The sequence below is a fragment of the Phyllobates terribilis genome, unplaced genomic scaffold (genome assembly GCF_046119375.1).
Source record: "Phyllobates terribilis strain yellow unplaced genomic scaffold, ASM4611937v1 Scaffold_763__1_contigs__length_703860, whole genome shotgun sequence".
In the NCBI taxonomy this organism is placed as follows: domain Eukaryota; kingdom Metazoa; phylum Chordata; class Amphibia; order Anura; family Dendrobatidae; genus Phyllobates; species Phyllobates terribilis.
In genome coordinates this window covers 111393-132153 of record NW_027363523.1, presented here as the reverse complement: position 1 = coordinate 132153, position 20761 = coordinate 111393, and the positions used below count along the sequence as shown (strand labels likewise).

At 45.2% G+C, this 20761-nt stretch overlaps 12 non-coding genes across 12 annotated transcripts; all 12 read right to left on the bottom strand.

Moving 5' to 3' along the window:
• Positions 1-403: 403 nt before the first annotated feature.
• Positions 404-594, bottom strand: LOC141238983 (U2 spliceosomal RNA). The gene has a single exon (XR_012304424.1). It is a non-coding gene; the product is annotated as a U2 spliceosomal RNA (small nuclear RNA).
• A 1112-nt stretch (positions 595-1706) lies between these two features.
• On the bottom strand, positions 1707-1896 carry LOC141239048 (U2 spliceosomal RNA). Its single transcript, XR_012304479.1, has one exon. It is a non-coding gene; the product is annotated as a U2 spliceosomal RNA (small nuclear RNA).
• A 6176-nt stretch (positions 1897-8072) lies between these two features.
• LOC141238581 (U2 spliceosomal RNA) lies at positions 8073-8263 on the bottom strand. The gene has a single exon (XR_012304037.1). It is a non-coding gene; the product is annotated as a U2 spliceosomal RNA (small nuclear RNA).
• Positions 8264-9376: 1113 nt separating this feature from the next.
• LOC141238580 (U2 spliceosomal RNA) lies at positions 9377-9567 on the bottom strand. The gene has a single exon (XR_012304036.1). It is a non-coding gene; the product is annotated as a U2 spliceosomal RNA (small nuclear RNA).
• Positions 9568-10685: 1118 nt separating this feature from the next.
• On the bottom strand, positions 10686-10876 carry LOC141238579 (U2 spliceosomal RNA). The gene has a single exon (XR_012304035.1). It is a non-coding gene; the product is annotated as a U2 spliceosomal RNA (small nuclear RNA).
• A 1116-nt stretch (positions 10877-11992) lies between these two features.
• Positions 11993-12183, bottom strand: LOC141238900 (U2 spliceosomal RNA). The gene has a single exon (XR_012304345.1). It is a non-coding gene; the product is annotated as a U2 spliceosomal RNA (small nuclear RNA).
• Positions 12184-13303: 1120 nt separating this feature from the next.
• Positions 13304-13494, bottom strand: LOC141238578 (U2 spliceosomal RNA). The gene has a single exon (XR_012304034.1). It is a non-coding gene; the product is annotated as a U2 spliceosomal RNA (small nuclear RNA).
• Positions 13495-14612: 1118 nt separating this feature from the next.
• Positions 14613-14803, bottom strand: LOC141238576 (U2 spliceosomal RNA). Its single transcript, XR_012304032.1, has one exon. It is a non-coding gene; the product is annotated as a U2 spliceosomal RNA (small nuclear RNA).
• A 1118-nt stretch (positions 14804-15921) lies between these two features.
• LOC141238932 (U2 spliceosomal RNA) lies at positions 15922-16112 on the bottom strand. The gene has a single exon (XR_012304375.1). It is a non-coding gene; the product is annotated as a U2 spliceosomal RNA (small nuclear RNA).
• Positions 16113-17230: 1118 nt separating this feature from the next.
• Positions 17231-17421, bottom strand: LOC141238575 (U2 spliceosomal RNA). The gene has a single exon (XR_012304031.1). It is a non-coding gene; the product is annotated as a U2 spliceosomal RNA (small nuclear RNA).
• A 1119-nt stretch (positions 17422-18540) lies between these two features.
• LOC141238574 (U2 spliceosomal RNA) lies at positions 18541-18731 on the bottom strand. The gene has a single exon (XR_012304030.1). It is a non-coding gene; the product is annotated as a U2 spliceosomal RNA (small nuclear RNA).
• Positions 18732-19844: 1113 nt separating this feature from the next.
• Positions 19845-20035, bottom strand: LOC141238573 (U2 spliceosomal RNA). The gene has a single exon (XR_012304029.1). It is a non-coding gene; the product is annotated as a U2 spliceosomal RNA (small nuclear RNA).
• Between the last annotated feature and the right edge of the window lie 726 nt (positions 20036-20761).

Genomic DNA, 20761 nt, shown 5'->3' with positions numbered 1-20761 from the left:
TTTAAAAGGCTGCTGTTGATAACAAGGGCATTTGCTAAATAGATGGTGTGTGTGCAACAATATACTGAAAGGTCAATTATATTGTGCAGCTTATCTCACCACCTGTAGTTATTTAGGTGAAAGCTCCAAAATGCTTGCCTAATATGTCTGTTTATCCAAAAGGAAGTATAGAGGGAGAGCTAGATAGATAGCATTGCATTACATTACATGGCAATGCAATGCACAGTTGCTGAAGTTGAACCAAAATGAGCTTGTCATCTGGCTTCTGCAACTTTTAACATGAAAAATCCAATGAGGAGAAGAAAAGCAAAGCCAAAGAGTCCATCCCAAAATCCGACAAACAAGCCAAATGAACAAAAAGCATTGAATTCAATTCTTTCTGATTTTAGAAACTGCATTAAAGAAGGGGTGCACCGGTCCTGGAGATACTGCAATACCAGGTCAATGCGTGGAGTGGACAGAGCAAACTCTTTTTCCATCTCCCTGTTCTAAAAATCCATTTAATATATGGTCCCCAGATAGGGGACGTATCAGATATTAAACTGATAAGAACAGATACTACACTTGATCTTAGCCAAAAGGCCGAGAAGCGATAACCAGAATTGGTTTCCGACTACGGTGCCACCCAAGGATTCTGAAAAGTCCATTTGTGGAGATGGCCACCTGGACTCCCGTTAAGAAGACATGCTGTCAACCTCTAGATCCCTCACATGCCTGCACTTTTCGGCTTGCTGCTGCTGCAATCCACGCATTTTAGATCTGCATAACTCCACCTCTTTTAGCACAGTACCCTCAACCCCCGGCTGTTCCCACCCGCCTCAACACCGTTGGAAGGGAGGAGAACCAATTAAGGCGGGGGGGGGGTGGAACAAGCAGCTGTCTACCCTTAGCAGGAGGGTTGCTGATTAATTACCTCTCCTGCTGCTGCTGCTGGCTGTCCAGCAGCAGACTGAAGGTGGCTGCTGCTGTGCGCAGGTATATAAAGGCTCAGAGCCTATTATGACACGCGCAGCCAGCGTTCCATTGCCACATTCCGTCTACTGCAGGCGGGATACCTGGATGGCTGAATGTCACTGAGAAGCTCACAGAGACCGCCATAAGCAACAGTTTAAAAGAATGCCACAGACTAATCAACCAAACTTTTTGGGTTGGTTCCTCTTTTATAGTCTGCAGGCATTAAATGAAAGAAGTCAGTGTTCCAGCAGAGGGAGACAACGTTTCAGAAAAGGCATTGTAGCAAACCAAAAAAGAAATTTTAAGCGCAGCAGAGTAACCAGCTCACATACCTGTTAGCTCAGGTGAGTTTAAAAGGCTGCTGTTGATAACAAGGGCATTTGCTAAATAGATGGTGTGTGTGCAACAATATACTGAAAGGTCAATTATATTGTGCAGCTTATCTCACCACCTGTAGTTATTTAGGTGAAAGCTCCAAAATGCTTGCCTAATATGTCTGTTTATCCAAAAGGAAGTATAGAGGGAGAGCTAGATAGATAGCATTGCATTACATTACATGGCAATGCAATGCACAGTTGCTGAAGTTGAACCAAAATGAGCTTGTCATCTGGCTTCTGCAACTTTTAACATGAAAAATCCAATGAGGAGAAGAAAAGCAAAGCCAAAGAGTCCATCCCAAAATCCGACAAACAAGCCAAATGAACAAAAAGCATTGAATTCAATTCTTTCTGATTTTAGAAACTGCATTAAAGAAGGGGTGTACCGGTCCTGGAGATACTGCAATACCAGGTCAATGCGTGGAGTGGACAGAGCAAGCTCTTTTTCCATCTCCCTGTTCTAAAAATCCATTTAATATATGGTCCCCAGATAGGGGACGTATCAGATATTAAACTGATAAGAACAGATCAGGTTTCAACATATTTTATTATGTGCGTAAAAGATGGTTTACAATCAAAAACAGCAACACAAACAATACATTAATAAAACACAGAATTCCACCCATAAAAACCCCATATACGATTAGCATCCCTCCTCCCAATACATTTGACATCCCTCAAGTAATAAATATACATCTGACTAAAAGCAATTTTAAGACAATCCTTCACAGAAATAGCATCACGTTTAAAAAGTAAAATATTGTGTGCCTTCCAAAGGGCGTCTTTCAAACAGTTAATCATACACCAACATATACAATACTGTTGAGGGGTCGGACATTTAAAAAGGCCATATAAAACATATTCATGGTTAAAATCTCTTAAACCGCAAGTCCATTTTAAAAGAATCCCAACTTTGTGCCAAAGTTCCTGTGCAAATGGGCAATTCCACATAAGGTGCAAGGTGGTTTCGTCATTAACACATGAGTCTCTGGGGCATTTTGCTCTGGCCACCAGGCCTCTCCTGTGTTGAAACTCTCTGGTGGGGAGGCACTGGTGGACCACCATCCATGCGATGTCCTTATGTCCATTTGCTAAGAATTTCCCGAAGACATTCTTCCAAACTTGCTTTGATCTCTCTTCTGAGAAATTTACTATGGGGGTCACATCTTCATTCCTCCTCAGAAAAGATAAAAGCTTCTTGCGGTCTTTAAAAATGTCCATATTAAAATCACCAAGGCTATAAAATCGAACAGTCTTTTCTAAGATTGCTTGGTGTTTGGGGGGGCATAGTAAAACAGGGGAATTCAACGACAACTTAAACCATCTTTTAAAAATCATCCCACAAGTATATTTTAAAAAATAACTTAGCACACTATTACCATTAAAATGTTTGAAACAAAAGCAGAAATAATTTAAATACAAATAAATATGTAAGTCGGGGACATCCCTTCCGCCGTTCATTTTATTCTTCCTCATTATTTCTCGCCTTAATTTTTCCATTTTGGAGTTCCATAAAAACATAAAGATCATCCTAGTCATTTTTTAATTAAAACATCAGAGGGGGGGTACACCATAGCTATATACAGTATGAGGGGTAACAACACTGATTTTATAATTAAAATTTTCCCCTCCATTGTTAGGGACCTCAAACCCCAAAATGATATTTTCTTTGACATTTTTTCTATGACATTCTCCCAGCTTTGAGTTCCCACATTCTCCTCGTTAAAAACAACTCCAAGAATTTTTACATTGTCTCGTTTTATAGTGAGCTGCGGGAGTTGGGCGGTGTCCCAGGATCCCAAAGTCAGACATTCAGATTTATTTAAATTAAGTTTAAACCCGGATGCCTGGGAAAAAAAATCCAATGCGCAACACCGCCCTCCGGAGGGAAGCAGGGTCCACGCACACAACCGTCACGTCATCCATGTAGCCAAAGACTTTCACATCACTGCCACCTCCGCCAGGAACAGGAACCCCTCTAATCACTTTGTCTTTCCTTATTGCGCTCAGCAGGGGCTCCATGGCGCAGATGAACAGGATGGGCGACAAGGGGCATCCCTGCTTCACTCCGGACTCAAGGGGAACTCCATCTGTTAAAAAGCCATTAAGAGAAATTTGACTAAAACAATTTTTATATAAAATCTTAATACAATTTAAAAGCATATTAGGGATACCCATTCTTTTTAAAACTCTAAAAAGAAATCTTTGAGAGACTCTATCGAAAGCTTTTTCAAAATCTAGGGCTAAAAGAGCTACATTTTGACCCCGGTCTCTGGAATACCAAATTACATCCCTTAATACGTTTAAAACCTCTGAAATACTTCTGCCTGGTACACTACAAACCTGCTCACGCTGGATTAGTTTGGCAATGACATTCCTGAGCCGGTTTGCAACCACCTTAGCAAGTACCTTGTAATCAACGTTTAGGAGAGTTATGGGTCTCCAATTCGCTAGAGCACTGCGATCACCTTTTTTATATATCAAAGACACCACTCCTCTCCTCCACGAAAATGGCAACTGTTCACAAATAAAAACTTCTTTAAAAAGCATAAAAAGGTCCTCTTTTAAAATGTCCCAAAAAGTAAGATAAAACTCTACAGGTAGTCCGTCACACCCAGGTGCTTTACCCTTAGAGAAACTTTTAAAAACATAAAATAATTCCTCTAAAACAATATCGCGTTCTAAAAACTCCTGGTCTGTAAAATTTAACTTAAAATCGAGATCATTAAGAGCATCAGATAAAAAGGACTCATCTCTACACTTTTTACTAAAAAGATGCTTATAAAAGTTAAAAGTAGCATTCAACATTCCCTGCATAGATGTTTCACCCTCTAGATTTGTGATCACTTCTCTTTTATCCATGACTTTTTTGAAGAAGAAGCGAGAGCACTTCTCCCCCTCCTCCAAGTGCTGCACTCTAGAGTTAAAAATAATCTCTTTCCCCTTTGTGTCTATGCAGTTCTGGATTTCAGTTTTTAGGCTAGCAATATCATCTCCCACCTCCACCCCTAGCTCTTTGAATTTAAAAAGTGTTTGTAGTTTGGTATTAAGATCACTAAAACATCTTTTTTTCTCTCTAGCTTTACGTCTCCCTGCTTTTATAAAAAACATTCTGACTTTTTTTTTCAAATTTTCCCACCAGGTTACCATAGGGGCATCAGAAGGTTTTTGTCGCCGCCAGGCTTGAAAGGCTTTACCAAAGTCTTGTCGAATCAGAGGGTCCTCCAGCAGGTAAGTACTTAGACGCCAGAGGCCCCTGTTGACCCTCTGTTCATCCCGGTATTCTAGGTGCACCTCCAAGCCCTTATGGTCAGAAAATATATTTGATGTTAAAACACATTTTACAGGGTTAAAATCATCTGATAGGAAAATAAAATCGATCCTGGAGGACACCCCTCTTCCGGACCACGTATAACCAGGGTCCGTCGGCAGGAGTGACCTCCACGCATCGTATAATTTAAAATCAGTTATAAAATCTTTCAATAGATGACATGACTTATCCAATTTGCGTAAAGGGTCACCCCCCGCTCGTTGTTCACTAGCACAAAGACAATTAAAATCACCCCCTACGATCAGGGGAGATGACCCAGTACAGTACAATGGCAATATCCCAAATAAATTAATTCTCTCTTGCTTATCAGGGGGAGCATAAATATTCATTACACGTAGGGTAAAACCATTAAATTTAAAATGCACTAAAACCACTCTGCCTGGTACTATTTCTGTGACAGCATTTACAGTAATATTTCTCCCACGACAGAGGAAGCCCACCCCCGCTGACTTGTTGTCATTGGAGCCAGACCAGATGGAGGGCCCCAGTCTCCAATCTGTCTTGATGTCATTATAATTTAGTGCATGTTGTATCCCGCATTCCTGTAATAAACAAATGTCAAAGTCAGCGGTTTCTAAATACTTGAATAGAGCAGCCCTACGAACTGGGCTCTTTAATGACCTCACATTCAATGAGACAAGCCTTAATGTCGGCATTCATAGGTCAGGGTGGTGGATCTTCCATGAGGACACCTGACTCAAAGCCCTGTATGTTAAATTGCTCCAGGACATCCGGGCTAGAGGACCCAAACGACTCGATATTCTGTGAGCCGGCGGTTGCCCCCTCGTAGGTCACGGTTCCCAGCCACATTCCAGGAGACGCTGGGGCTTCGACATTCCGTCTCTTTTTCGGGGCAGACTCCACTAGGTCACTGGTGCAGTCCTCCTCTTCCTCCACCTCCTCCAGGGGGAGAGACTGGTCCATCAGGATAAGATCACCAACACCGATTCCCTGATGTTCGCCACCTAGAAGCAAAGCCCCCTCATCTGGCTGGCTAATCGCCCTGGAAGATCCTGAGGCCATCGCTGCGTGGTCCCCTGTAGCCAACCGCACAGGGGCACCACCCTCCAGGCCAACAGGATCGGTATCGGGAACCATCGACACGGAGGATACCCTCCCAGAAGGAGGACCCCTCCGCTCCGGTCCATGCGAGGTCCGCCCATCGTTAAGGGACTTCGATGCAGGGGCCGCCCCAGAGGGGCCTCCGGCTCCCTGCTCCATCCCAGCCTTCTCGCCCTTCGAACCGCCCTCCGACGCCGGCCCGCCAGTGAAGACCGGCGGGCGCATCGGCTCAGCTGCAGAAGATGCAGCTTCTGCATAGGTCCTGGTCCTGGTCCTGTTGGGGCATCCTCGGAACATGTGCCCCGCCTCACCACAAAGATTGCATTTCCTCCCAGCGGGACAGTCCTTCATTAAATGTCCGTAACAGCTGCAATTATTGCAGCGGTCTACTTTCCTGCCCGTGCAGGACGTTTGGGTATGACCCATTTGTCCACAGTTCCTGCAACATACCGGCATTCCAGGGTAAAATAAGTAGCCTCTGCTCTTACCGATCACAAATGTTGAGGGAGGGTGTAGCATTCCTCCCACTCCGCTTGGGTCCCTCTTTAGACGGGCCATGTACCTCCTCTTGCCGCACCAGAAGCCTACCGCGTTCTTCACAGTGCCCAGGTATCTCAGATCATCACAATAACGGATAAGGTAGGTCGAGATGTCTGCAGCTTCCACAAAGGGGTTCGGGAAATGCACCACGATAGGGATCTCGTCATAGGCATACAATAGACAAAAGGTTAGTCCATCCAATTCATCTAAGTAGTTTTTCTCATTTACCTTTTGTACGAGTTGGTGACAGCATCCCTGGCTCTTGAAGGTGATGGTGTAAGTCCCCTTGTACTCATTGTCCTGGAAGCAGACTATGTCTTCCCGCCGAAACTCCAGAACTCCAAGCAGAATCCTATGGCAGATGTAGTCCAAGTTCTTCTCCGTCCTCGATCCTGCTCCAACTTCAATCCTCACGGTGTTCCGCATCCGGGCATCACCCGATGAATATGTGAGCGTTGCCGGCATCCTTCACTCAGGAACGTACCGACTCTTCTCTCTGAAAGGCGCAAGCCTTCATGGGATCCCTTCCCGTTGCTCCCGGACTAATCCTTCCTCCCAATAGCAGCAGGGGGGTTAAGTCCCTCCGAAGAGGAACGATCCCCCCAGGCCGAGAGAAAGGGTACCAAGAGCACCTCACAGGCAAGACCACACAGGTAAACCTGATAGATCGTGCCAAAAGGCCGAGAAGCGATAACCAGAATTGGTTTCCGACTACGGTGCCACCCAAGGATTCTGAAAAGTCCATTTGTGGAGATGGCCACCTGGACTCCCGTTAAGAAGACATGCTGTCAACCTCTAGATCCCTCACATGCCTGCACTTTTCGGCTTGCTGCTGCTGCAATCCACGCGTTTTAGATCTGCATAACTCCACCTCTTTTAGCACAGTACCCTCAACCCCCGGCTGTTCCCACCCGCCTCAACACCGTTGGAAGGGAGGAGAACCAATTAAGGCGGGGGGGGGGGTGGAACGAGCAGCTGTCTACCCTTAGCAGGAGGGTTGCTGATTAATTACCTCTCCTGCTGCTGCTGCTGCTGGCTGTCCAGCAGCAGACTGAAGGTGGCTGCTGCTGTGCGCAGGTATATAAAGGCTCAGAGCCTATTATGACACGCGCAGCCAGCGTTCCATTGCCACATTCCGTCTACTGCAGGCGGGATACCTGGATGGCTGAATGTCACTGAGAAGCTCACAGAGACCGCCATAAGCAACAGTTTAAAAGAATGCCACAGACTAATCAACCAAACTTTTTGGGTTGGTTTCTCTTTTATAGTCTGCAGGCATTAAATGAAAGAAGTCAGTGTTCCAGCAGAGGGAGACAACGTTTCAGAAAAGGCATTGTAGCAAACCAAAAAAGAAATTTTAAGCGCAGCAGAGTAACCAGCTCACATACCTGTTAGCTCAGGTGAGTTTAAAAGGCTGCTGTTGATAACAAGGGCATTTGCTAAATAGATGGTGTGTGTGCAACAATATACTGAAAGGTCAATTATATTGTGCAGCTTATCTCACCACCTGTAGTTATTTAGGTGAAAGCTCCAAAATGCTTGCCTAATATGTCTGTTTATCCAAAAGGAAGTATAGAGGGAGAGCTAGATAGATAGCATTGCATTACATTACATGGCAATGCAATGCACAGTTGCTGAAGTTGAACCAAAATGAGCTTGTCATCTGGCTTCTGCAACTTTTAACATGAAAAATCCAATGAGGAGAAGAAAAGCAAAGCCAAAGAGTCCATCCCAAAATCCGACAAACAAGCCAAATGAACAAAAAGCATTGAATTCAATTCTTTCTGATTTTAGAAACTGCATTAAAGAAGGGGTGCACCGGTCCTGGAGATACTGCAATACCAGGTCAATGCGTGGAGTGGACAGAGCAAGCTCTTTTTCCATCTCCCTGTTCTAAAAATCCATTTAATATATGGTCCCCAGATAGGGGACGTATCAGATATTAAACTGATAAGAACAGATACTACACTTGATCTTAGCCAAAAGGCCGAGAAGCGATAACCAGAATTGGTTTCCGACTACGGTGCCACCCAAGGATTCTGAAAAGTCCATTTGTGGAGATGGCCACCTGGACTCCCGTTAAGAAGACATGCTGTCAACCTCTAGATCCCTCACATGCCTGCACTTTTCGGCTTGCTGCTGCTGCAATCCACGCGTTTTAGATCTGCATAACTCCACCTCTTTTAGCACAGTACCCTCAACCCCCGGCTGTTCCCACCCGCCTCAACACCGTTGGAAGGGAGGAGAACCAATTAAGGCGGGGGGGGTGGAACGAGCAGCTGTCTACCCTTAGCAGGAGGGTTGCTGATTAATTACCTCTCCTGCTGCTGCTGCTGCTGGCTGTCCAGCAGCAGACTGAAGGTGGCTGCTGCTGTGCGCAGGTATATAAAGGCTCAGAGCCTATTATGACACGCGCAGCCAGCGTTCCATTGCCACATTCCGTCTACTGCAGGCGGGATACCTGGATGGCTGAATGTCACTGAGAAGCTCACAGAGACCGCCATAAGCAACAGTTTAAAAGAATGCCACAGACTAATCAACCAAACTTTTTGGGTTGGTTTCTCTTTTATAGTCTGCAGGCATTAAATGAAAGAAGTCAGTGTTCCAGCAGAGGGAGACAACGTTTCAGAAAAGGCATTGTAGCAAACCAAAAAAGAAATTTTAAGCGCAGCAGAGTAACCAGCTCACATACCTGTTAGCTCAGGTGAGTTTAAAAGGCTGCTGTTGATAACAAGGGCATTTGCTAAATAGATGGTGTGTGTGCAACAATATACTGAAAGGTCAATTATATTGTGCAGCTTATCTCACCACCTGTAGTTATTTAGGTGAAAGCTCCAAAATGCTTGCCTAATATGTCTGTTTATCCAAAAGGAAGTATAGAGGGAGAGCTAGATAGATAGCATTGCATTACATTACATGGCAATGCAATGCACAGTTGCTGAAGTTGAACCAAAATGAGCTTGTCATCTGGCTTCTGCAACTTTTAACATGAAAAATCCAATGAGGAGAAGAAAAGCAAAGCCAAAGAGTCCATCCCAAAATCCGACAAACAAGCCAAATGAACAAAAAGCATTGAATTCAATTCTTTCTGATTTTAGAAACTGCATTAAAGAAGGGGTGCACCGGTCCTGGAGATACTGCAATACCAGGTCAATGCGTGGAGTGGACAGAGCAAGCTCTTTTTCCATCTCCCTGTTCTAAAAATCCATTTAATATATGGTCCCCAGATAGGGGACGTATCAGATATTAAACTGATAAGAACAGATACTACACTTGATCTTAGCCAAAAGGCCGAGAAGCGATAACCAGAATTGGTTTCCGACTACGGTGCCACCCAAGGATTCTGAAAAGTCCATTTGTGGAGATGGCCACCTGGACTCCCGTTAAGAAGACATGCTGTCAACCTCTAGATCCCTCACATGCCTGCACTTTTCGGCTTGCTGCTGCTGCAATCCACGCGTTTTAGATCTGCATAACTCCACCTCTTTTAGCACAGTACCCTCAACCCCCGGCTGTTCCCACCCGCCTCAACACCGTTGGAAGGGAGGAGAACCAATTAAGGCGGGGGGGGGGTGGAACGAGCAGCTGTCTACCCTTAGCAGGAGGGTTGCTGATTAATTACCTCTCCTGCTGCTGCTGCTGCTGCTGGCTGTCCAGCAGCAGACTGAAGGTGGCTGCTGCTGTGCACAGGTATATAAAGGCTCAGAGCCTATTATGACACGCGCAGCCAGCGTTCCATTGCCACATTCCGTCTACTGCAGGCGGGATACCTGGATGGCTGAATGTCACTGAGAAGCTCACAGAGACCGCCATAAGCAACAGTTTAAAAGAATGCCACAGACTAATCAACCAAACTTTTTGGGTTGGTTTCTCTTTTATAGTCTGCAGGCATTAAATGAAAGAAGTCAGTGTTCCAGCAGAGGGAGACAACGTTTCAGAAAAGGCATTGTAGCAAACGAAAAAAGAAATTTTAAGCGCAGCAGAGTAACCAGCTCACATACCTGTTAGCTCAGGTGAGTTTTAAAGGCTGCTGTTGATAACAAGGGCATTTGCTAAATAGATGGTGTGTGTGCAACAATATAGTGAAAGGTCAATTATATTGTGCAGCTTATCTCACCACCTGTAGTTATTTAGGTGAAAGCTCCAAAATGCTTGCCTAATATGTCTGTTTATCCAAAAGGAAGTATAGAGGGAGAGCTAGATAGATAGCATTGCATTACATTACATGGCAATGCAATGCACAGTTGCTGAAGTTGAACCAAAATGAGCTTGTCATCTGGCTTCTGCAACTTTTAACATGAAAAATCCAATGAGGAGAAGAAAAGCAAAGCCAAAGAGTCCATCCCAAAATCCGACAAACAAGCCAAATGAACAAAAAGCATTGAATTCAATTCTTTCTGATTTTAGAAACTGCATTAAAGAAGGGGTGCACCGGTCCTGGAGATACTGCAATACCAGGTCAATGCGTGGAGTGGACAGAGCAAGCTCTTTTTCCATCTCCCTGTTCTAAAAATCCATTTAATATATGGTCCCCAGATAGGGGACGTATCAGATATTAAACTGATAAGAACAGATACTACACTTGATCTTAGCCAAAAGGCCGAGAAGCGATAACCAGAATTGGTTTCCGACTACGGTGCCACCCAAGGATTCTGAAAAGTCCATTTGTGGAGATGGCCACCTGGACTCCCGTTAAGAAGACATGCTGTCAACCTCTAGATCCCTCACATGCCTGCACTTTTCGGCTTGCTGCTGCTGCAATCCACGCGTTTTAGATCTGCATAACTCCACCTCTTTTAGCACAGTACCCTCAACCCCCGGCTGTTCCCACCCGCCTCAACACCGTTGGAAGGGAGGAGAACCAATTAAGGCGGGGGGGGGGGTGGAACGAGCAGCTGTCTACCCTTAGCAGGAGGGTTGCTGATTAATTACCTCTCCTGCTGCTGCTGCTGCTGGCTGTCCAGCAGCAGACTGAAGGTGGCTGCTGCTGTGCGCAGGTATATAAAGGCTCAGAGCCTATTATGACACGCGCAGCCAGCGTTCCATTGCCACATTCCATCTACTGCAGGCGGGATACCTGGATGGCTGAATGTCACTGAGAAGCTCACAGAGACCGCCATAAGCAACAGTTTAAAAGAATGCCACAGACTAATCAACCAAACTTTTTGGGTTGGTTTCTCTTTTATAGTCTGCAGGCATTAAATGAAAGAAGTCAGTGTTCCAGCAGAGGGAGACAACGTTTCAGAAAAGGCATTGTAGCAAACCAAAAAAGAAATTTTAAGCGCAGCAGAGTAACCAGCTCACATACCTGTTAGCTCAGGTGAGTTTAAAAGGCTGCTGTTGATAACAAGGGCATTTGCTAAATAGATGGTGTGTGTGCAACAATATACTGAAAGGTCAATTATATTGTGCAGCTTATCTCACCACCTGTAGTTATTTAGGTGAAAGCTCCAAAATGCTTGCCTAATATGTCTGTTTATCCAAAAGGAAGTATAGAGGGAGAGCTAGATAGATAGCATTGCATTACATTACATGGCAATGCAATGCACAGTTGCTGAAGTTGAACCAAAATGAGCTTGTCATCTGGCTTCTGCAACTTTTAACATGAAAAATCCAATGAGGAGAAGAAAAGCAAAGCCAAAGAGTCCATCCCAAAATCCGACAAACAAGCCAAATGAACAAAAAGCATTGAATTCAATTCTTTCTGATTTTAGAAACTGCATTAAAGAAGGGGTGCACCGGTCCTGGAGATACTGCAATACCAGGTCAATGCGTGGAGTGGACAGAGCAAGCTCTTTTTCCATCTCCCTGTTCTAAAAATCCATTTAATATTTGGTCCCCAGATAGGGGACGTATCAGATATTAAACTGATAAGAACAGATACTACACTTGATCTTAGCCAAAAGGCCGAGAAGCGATAACCAGAATTGGTTTCCGACTACGGTGCCACCCAAGGATTCTGAAAAGTCCATTTGTGGAGATGGCCACCTGGACTCCCGTTAAGAAGACATGCTGTCAACCTCTAGATCCCTCACATGCCTGCACTTTTCGGCTTGCTGCTGCTGCAATCCACGCGTTTTAGATCTGCATAACTCCACCTCTTTTAGCACAGTACCCTCAACCCCCGGCTGTTCCCACCCGCCTCAACACCGTTGGAAGGGAGGAGAACCAATTAAGGCGGGGGGGGGGGGTGGAACGAGCAGCTGTCTACCCTTAGCAGGAGGGTTGCTGATTAATTACCTCTCCTGCTGCTGCTGCTGCTGCTGGCTGTCCAGCAGCAGACTGAAGGTGGCTGCTGCTGTGCGCAGGTATATAAAGGCTCAGAGCCTATTATGACACGCGCAGCCAGCGTTCCATTGCCACATTCCGTCTACTGCAGGCGGGATACCTGGATGGCTGAATGTCACTGAGAAGCTCACAGAGACCGCCATAAGCAACAGTTTAACAGAATGCCACAGACTAATCAACCCAACTTTTTGGGTTGGGTTCTCTTTTATAGTCTGCAGGCATTAAATGAAAGAAGTCAGTGTTCCAGCAGAGGGAGACAACGTTTCAGAAAAGGCATTGTAGCAAACCAAAAAAGAAATTTTAAGCGCAGCAGAGTAACCAGCGCACATACCTGTTAGCTCAGGTGAGTTTAAAAGGCTGCTGTTGATAACAAGGGCATTTGCTAAATAGATGGTGTGTGTGCAACAATATACTGAAAGGTCAATTATATTGTGCAGCTTATCTCACCACCTGTAGTTATTTAGGTGAAAGTTCCAAAATGCTTGCCTAATATGTCTGTTTATCCAAAAGGAAGTATAGAGGGAGAGCTAGATAGATAGCATTGCATTACATTACATGGCAATGCAATGCACAGTTGCTGAAGTTGAACCAAAATGAGCTTGTCATCTGGCTTCTGCAACTTTTAACATTAAAAATCCAATGAGGAGAAGAAAAGCAAATCCAAAGAGTCCATCCCAAAATCCGACAAACAAGCCAAATGAACAAAAAGCATTGAATTCAATTCTTTCTGATTTTAGAAACTGCATTAAAGAAGGGGTGCACCGGTCCTGGAGATACTGCAATACCAGGTCAATGCGTGGAGTGGACAGAGCAAGCTCTTTTTCCATCTCCCTGTTCTAAAAATCCATTTAATATATGGTCCCCAGATAGGGGACGTATCAGATATTAAACTGATAAGAACAGATACTACACTTGATCTTAGCCAAAAGGCCGAGAAGCGATAACCAGAATTGGTTTCCGACTACGGTGCCACCCAAGGATTCTGAAAAGTCCATTTGTGGAGATGGCCACCTGGACTCCCGTTAAGAAGACATGCTGTCAACCTCTAGATCCCTCACATGCCTGCACTTTTCGGCTTGCTGCTGCTGCAATCCACGCGTTTTAGATCTGCATAACTCCACCTCTTTTAGCACAGTACCCTCAACCCCCGGCTGTTCCCACCCGCCTCAACACCGTTGGAAGGGAGGAGAACCAATTAAGGCGGGGGGGGGGGGGTGGAACGAGCAGCTGTCTACCCTTAGCAGGAGGGTTGCTGATTAATTACTTCTCCTGCTGCTGCTGCTGCTGGCTGTCCAGCAGCAGACTGAAGGTGGCTGCTGCTGTGCGCAGGTATATAAAGGCTCAGAGCCTATTATGACACGCGCAGCCAGCGTTCCATTGCCACATTCCGTCTACTGCACGCGGGATACCTGGATGGCTGAATGTCACTGAGAAGCTCACAGAGACCGCCATAAGCAACAGTTTAAAAGAATGCCACAGACTAATCAACCAAACTTTTTGGGTTGGTTTCTCTTTTATAGTCTGCAGGCATTAAATGAAAGAAGTCAGTGTTCCAGCAGAGGGAGACAACGTTTCAGAAAAGGCATTGTAGCAAACCAAAAAAGAAATTTTAAGCGCAGCAGAGTAACCAGCTCACATACCTGTTAGCTCAGGTGAGTTTAAAAGGCTGCTGTTGATAACAAGGGCATTTGCTAAATAGATGGTGTGTGTGCAACAATATACTGAAAGGTCAATTATATTGTGCAGCTTATCTCACCACCTGTAGTTATTTAGGTGAAAGCTCCAAAATGCTTGCCTAATATGTCTGTTTATCCAAAAGGAAGTATAGAGGGAGAGCTAGATAGATAGCATTGCATTACATTACAAGGCAATGCAATGCACAGTTGCTGAAGTTGAACCAAAATGAGCTTGTCATCTGGCTTCTGCAACTTTTAACATGAAAAATCCAATGAGGAGACGAAAAGCAAAGCCAAAGAGTCCATCCCAAAATCCGACAAACAAGCCAAATGAACAAAAAGCATTGAATTCAATTCTTTCTGATTTTAGAAACTGCATTAAAGAAGGGGTGCACCGGTCCTGGAGATACTGCAATACCAGGTCAATGCGTGGAGTGGACAGAGCAAGCTCTTTTTCCATCTCCCTGTTCTAAAAATCCATTTAATATATGGTCCCCAGATAGGGGACGTATCAGATATTAAACTGATAAGAACAGATACTACACTTGATCTTAGCCAAAAGGCCGAGAAGCGATAACCAGAATTGGTTTCCGACTACGGTGCCACCCAAGGATTCTGAAAAGTCCATTTGTGGAGATGGCCACCTGGACTCCCGTTAAGAAGACATGCTGTCAACCTCTAGATCCCTCACATGCCTGCACTTTTCGGCTTGCTGCTGCTGCAATCCACGCATTTTAGATCTGCATAACTCCACCTCTTTTAGCACAGTACCCTCAACCCCCGGCTGTTCCCACCCGCCTCAACACCGTTGGAAGGGAGGAGAACGAATTAAGGCGGGGGGAGGGTGGAACGAGCAGCTGTCTACCCTTAGCAGGAGGGTTGCTGAATAATTACCTCTCCTGCTGCTGCTGCTGCTGCTGGCTGTCCAGCAGCAGACTGAAGGTGGCTGCTGCTGTGCGCAGGTATATAAAGGCTCAGAGCCTATTATGACACGCGCAGCCAGCGTTCCATTGCCACATTCCGTCTACTGCAGGCGGGATACCTGGATGGCTGAATGTCACTGAGAAGCTCACAGAGACCGCCATAAGCAACAGTTTAAAAGAATGCCACAGACTAATCAACCAAACTTTTTGGGTTGGTTTCTCTTTTATAGTCTGCAGGCATTAAATGAAAGAAGTCAGTGTTCCAGTAGAGGGAGACAACGTTTCAGAAAAGGCATTGTAGCAAACCAAAAAAGAAATTTTAAGCGCAGCAGAGTAACCAGCTCACATACCTGTTAGCTCAGGTGAGTTTAAAAGGCTGCTGTTGATAACAAGGGCATTTGCTAAATAGATGGTGTGTGTGCAACAATATACTGAAAGGTCAATTATATTGTGCAGCTTATCTCACCACCTGTAGTTATTTAGGTGAAAGCTCCAAAATGCTTGCCTAATATGTCTGTTTATCCAAAAGGAAGTATAGAGGGAGAGCTAGATAGATAGCATTGCATTACATTACATGGCAATGCAATGCACAGTTGCTGAAGTTGAACCAAAATGAGCTTGTCATCTGGCTTCTGCAACTTTTAACATGAAAAATCCAATGAGGAGAAGAAAAGCAAAGCCAAAGAGTCCATCCCAAAATCCGACAAACAAGCCAAATGAACAAAAAGCATTGAATTCAATTCTTTCTGATTTTAGAAACTGCATTATAGAAGGGGTGCACCGGTCCTGGAGATACTGCAATACCAGGTCAATGCGTGGAGTGGACAGAGCAAGCTCTTTTTCCATCTCCCTGTTCTAAAAATCCATTTAATATATGGTCCCCAGATAGGGGACGTATCAGATATTAAGCTGATAAGAACAGATACTACACTTGATCTTAGCCAAAAGGCCGAGAAGCGATAACCAGAATTGGTTTCCGACTACGGTGCCACCCAAGGATTCTGAAAAGTCCATTTGTGGAGATGGCCACCTGGACTCCTGTTAAGAAGACATGCTGTCAACCTCTAGATCCCTCACATGCCTGCACTTTTCGGCTTGCTGCTGCTGCAATCCACGCGTTTTAGATCTGCATAACTCCACCTCTTTTAGCACAGTACCCTCAACCCCCGGCTGTTCCCACCCGCCTCAACACCGTTGGAAGGGAGGAGAACCAATTAAGGCGGGGGGGCGGTGGAACGAGCAGCTGTCTACCCTTAGCAGGAGGGTTGCTGATTAATTACCTCTCCTGCTGCTGCTGCTGCTGCTGGCTGTCCAGCAGCAGACTGAAGGTGGCTGCTGCTGTGCGCAGGTATATAAAGGCTCAGAGCCTATTATGACACGCGCAGCCAGCGTTCCATTGCCACATTCCGTCTACTGCAGGCGGGATACCTGGATGGCTGAATGTCACTGAGAAGCTCACAGAGACCGCCATAAGCAACAGTTTAAAAGAATGCCACAGACTAATCAACCAAACTTTTTGGGTTGGTTTCTCTTTTATAGTCTGCAGGCATTAAATGAAAGAAGTCAGTGTTCCAGCAGAGGGAGACAACGTTTCAGAAAAGGCATTGTAGCAAACCAAAAAAGAAATTTTAAGCGCAGCAGAGTAACCAGCTCACATACCTGTTAGCTCAGGTGAGTTTAAAAGGCTGCTGTTGATAACAAGGGCATTTGCTAAATAGATGGTGTGTGTGCAACAATATACTGAAAGGTCAATTATATTGTGCAGCTTATCTCACCACCTGTAGTTATTTAGGTGAAAGCTCCAAAATGCTTGCCTAATATGTCTGTTTATCCAAAAGGAAGTATAGAGGGAGAGCTAGATAGATAGCATTGCATTACATTACATGGCAATGCAATGCACAGTTGCTGAAGTTGAACCAAAATGAGCTTGTCATCTGGCTTCTGCAACTTTTAACATGAAAAATCCAATGAGGAGAAGAAAAGCAAAGCCAAAGAGTCCATCCCAAAATCCGACAAACAAGCCAAATGAACAAAAAGCATTGAATTCAATTCTTTCTGATTTTAGAAACTGCATTAAAGAAGGGGTGCACCGGTCCTGGAGATACTGCAATACCAGGTCAATGCGTGGAGTGGACAGAGCAAGCTCTTTTTCCATCTCCCTGTTCTAAAAATCCATTTAATATATGGTCCCCAGATAGGGGACGTATCAGATATTAAACTGATAAGAACAGATACTACACTTGATCTTAGCCAAAAGGCCGAGAAGCGATAACCAGAATTGGTTTCCGACTACGGTGCCACCCAAGGATTCTGAAAAGTCCATATGTGGAGATGGCCACCTGGACTCCCGTTAAGAAGACATGCTGTCAACCTCTAGATCCCTCACATGCCTGCACTTTTCGGCTTGCTGCTGCTGCAATCCACGCGTTTTAGATCTGCATAACTCCACCTCTTTTAGCACAGTACCCTCAACCCCCGGCTGTTCCCACCCGCCTCAACACCGTTGGAAGGGAGGAGAACCAATTAAGGCGGGGGGGGGGGGTGGAACGAGCAGCTGTCTACCCTTAGCAGGAGGGTTGCTGATTAATTACCTCTCCTGCTGCTGCTGCTGCTGCTGGCTGTCCAGCAGCAGACTGAAGGTGGCTGCTGCTGTGCGCAGGTATATAAAGGCTCAGAGCCTATTATGACACGCGCAGCCAGCGTTCCATTGCCACATTCCGTCTACTGCAGGCGGGATACCTGGATGGCTGAATGTCACTGAGAAGCTCACAGAGACCGCCATAAGCAACAGTTTAAAAGAATGCCACAGACTAATCAACCAAACTTTTTGGGTTGGTTTCTCTTTTATAGTCTGCAGGCATTAAATAAAGAAGTCAGTGTTCCAGCAGAGGGAGACAACGTTTCAGAAAAGGCATTGTAGCAAACCAAAAAAGAAATTTTAAGCGCAGCAGAGTAACCAGCTCACATACCTGTTAGCTCAGGTGAGTTTAAAAGGCTGCTGTTGATAACAAGGGCATTTGCTAAATAGATGGTGTGTGTGCAACAATATACTGAAAGGTCAATTATATTGTGCAGCTTATCTCACCACCTGTAGTTATTTAGGTGAAAGCTCCAAAATGCTTGCCTAATATGTCTGTTTATCCAAAAGGAAGTATAGAGGGAGAGCTAGATAGATAGCATTGCATTACATTACATGGCAATGCAATGCACAGTTGCTGAAGTTGAACCAAAATGAGCTTGTCATCTGGCTTCTGCAACTTTTAACATGAAAAATCCAATGAGGAGAAGAAAAGCAAAGCCAAAGAGTCCATCCCAAAATCCGACAAACAAGCCAAATGAACAAAAAGCATTGAATTCAATTCTTTCTGATTTTAGAAACTGCATTAAAGAAGGGGTGCACCGGTCCTGGAGATACTGCAATACCAGGTCAATGCGTGGAGTGGACAGAGCAAGCTCTTTTTCCATCTCCCTGTTCTAAAAATCCATTTAATATATGGTCCCCAGATAGGGGACGTATCAGATATTAAACTGATAAGAACAGATACTACACTTGATCTTAGCCAAAAGGCCGAGAAGCGATAACCAGAATTGGTTTCCGACTACGGTGCCACCCAAGGATTCTGAAAAGTCCATTTGTGGAGATGGCCACCTGGACTCCCGTTAAGGAGACATGCTGTCAACCTCTAGATCCCTCACATGCCTGCACTTTTCGGCTTGCTGCTGCTGCAATCCACGCGTTTTAGATCTGCATAACTCCACCTCTTTTAGCACAGTACCCTCAACCCCCGGCTGTTCCCACCCGCCTCAACACCGTTGGAAGGGAGGAGAACCAATTAAGGCGGGGGGGGTGGAACGAGCAGCTGTCTACCCTTAGCAGGAGGGTTGCTGATTAATTACCTCTCCTGCTGCTGCTGCTGCTGGCTGTCCAGCAGCAGACTGAAGGTGGCTGCTGCTGTGCGCAGGTATATAAAGGCTCAGAGCCTATTATGACACGCGCAGCCAGCGTTCCATTGCCACATTCCGTCTACTGCAGGCGGGATACCTGGATGGCTGAATGTCACTGAGAAGCTCACAGAGACCGCCATAAGCAACAGTTTAAAAGAATGCCACAGACTAATCAACCAAACTTTTTGGGTTGGTTTCTCTTTTATAGTCTGCAGGCATTAAATGAAAGAAGTCAGTGTTCCAGCAGAGGGAGACAACGTTTCAGAAAAGGCATTGTAGCAAACCAAAAAAGAAATTTTAAGCGCAGCAGAGTAACCAGCTCACATACCTGTTAGCTCAGGTGAGTTTAAAAGGCTGCTGTTGATAACAAGGGCATTTGCTAAATAGATGGTGTGTGTGCAACAATATACTGAAAGGTCAATTATATTGTGCAGCTTATCTCACCACCTGTAGTTATTTAGGTGAAAGCTCCAAAATGCTTGCCTAATATGTCTGTTTATCCAAAAGGAAGTATAGAGGGAGAGCTAGATAGATAGCATTGCATTACATTACATGGCAATGCAATGCACAGTTGCTGAAGTTGAACCAAAATGAGCTTGTCATCTGGCTTCTGCAACTTTTAACATGAAAAATCCAATGAGGAGAAGAAAAGCAAAGCCAAAGAGTCCATCCCAAAATCCGACAAACAAGCCAAATGAACAAAAAGCATTGAATTCAATTCTTTCTGATTTTAGAAACTGCATTAAAGAAGGGGTGCACCGGTCCTGGAGATACTGCAATACCAGGTCAATGCGTGGAGTGGACAGAGCAAGCTCTTTTTCCATCTCCCTGTTCTAAAAATCCATTTAATATATGGTCCCCAGATAGGGGACGTATCAGATATTAAACTGATAAGAACAGATACTACACTTGATCTTAGCCAAAAGGCCGAGAAGCGATAACCAGAATTGGTTTCCGACTACGGTGCCACCCAAGGATTCTGAAAAGTCCATTTGTGGAGATGGCCACCTGGACTCCCGTTAAGAAGACATGCTGTCAACCTCTAGATCCCTCACATGCCTGCACTTTTCGGCTTGCTGCTGCTGCAATCCACGCGTTTTAGATCTGCATAACTCCACCTCTTTTAGCACAGTACCCTCAACCCCCGGCTGTTCCCACCCGCCTCAACACCGTTGGAAGGGAGGAGAACCAATTAAGGCGGGGGGGGGGGTGGAACGAGCAGCTGTCTACCCTTAGCAGGAGGGTTGCTGATTAATTACCTCTCCTGCTGCTGCTGCTGCTGCTGGCTGTCCAGCAGCAGACTGAAGGTGGCTGCTGCTGTGCGCAGGTATATAAAGGCTCAGAGCCTATTATGACACGCGCAGCCAGCGTTCCATTGCCACATTCCGTCTACTGCAGGCGGGATACCTGGATGGCTGAATGTCACTGAGAAGCTCACAGAGACCGCCATAAGCAACAGTTTAAAAGAATGCCACAGACTAATCAACCAAACTTTTTGGGTTGGTTTCTCTTTTATAGTCTGCAGGCATTAAATGAAAGAAGTCAGTGTTCCAGCAGAGGGAGACAACGTTTCAGAAAAGGCATTGTAGCAAACCAAAAAAGAAATTTTAAGCGCAGCAGAGTAACCAGCTCACATACCTGTTAGCTCAGGTGAGTTTAAAAGGC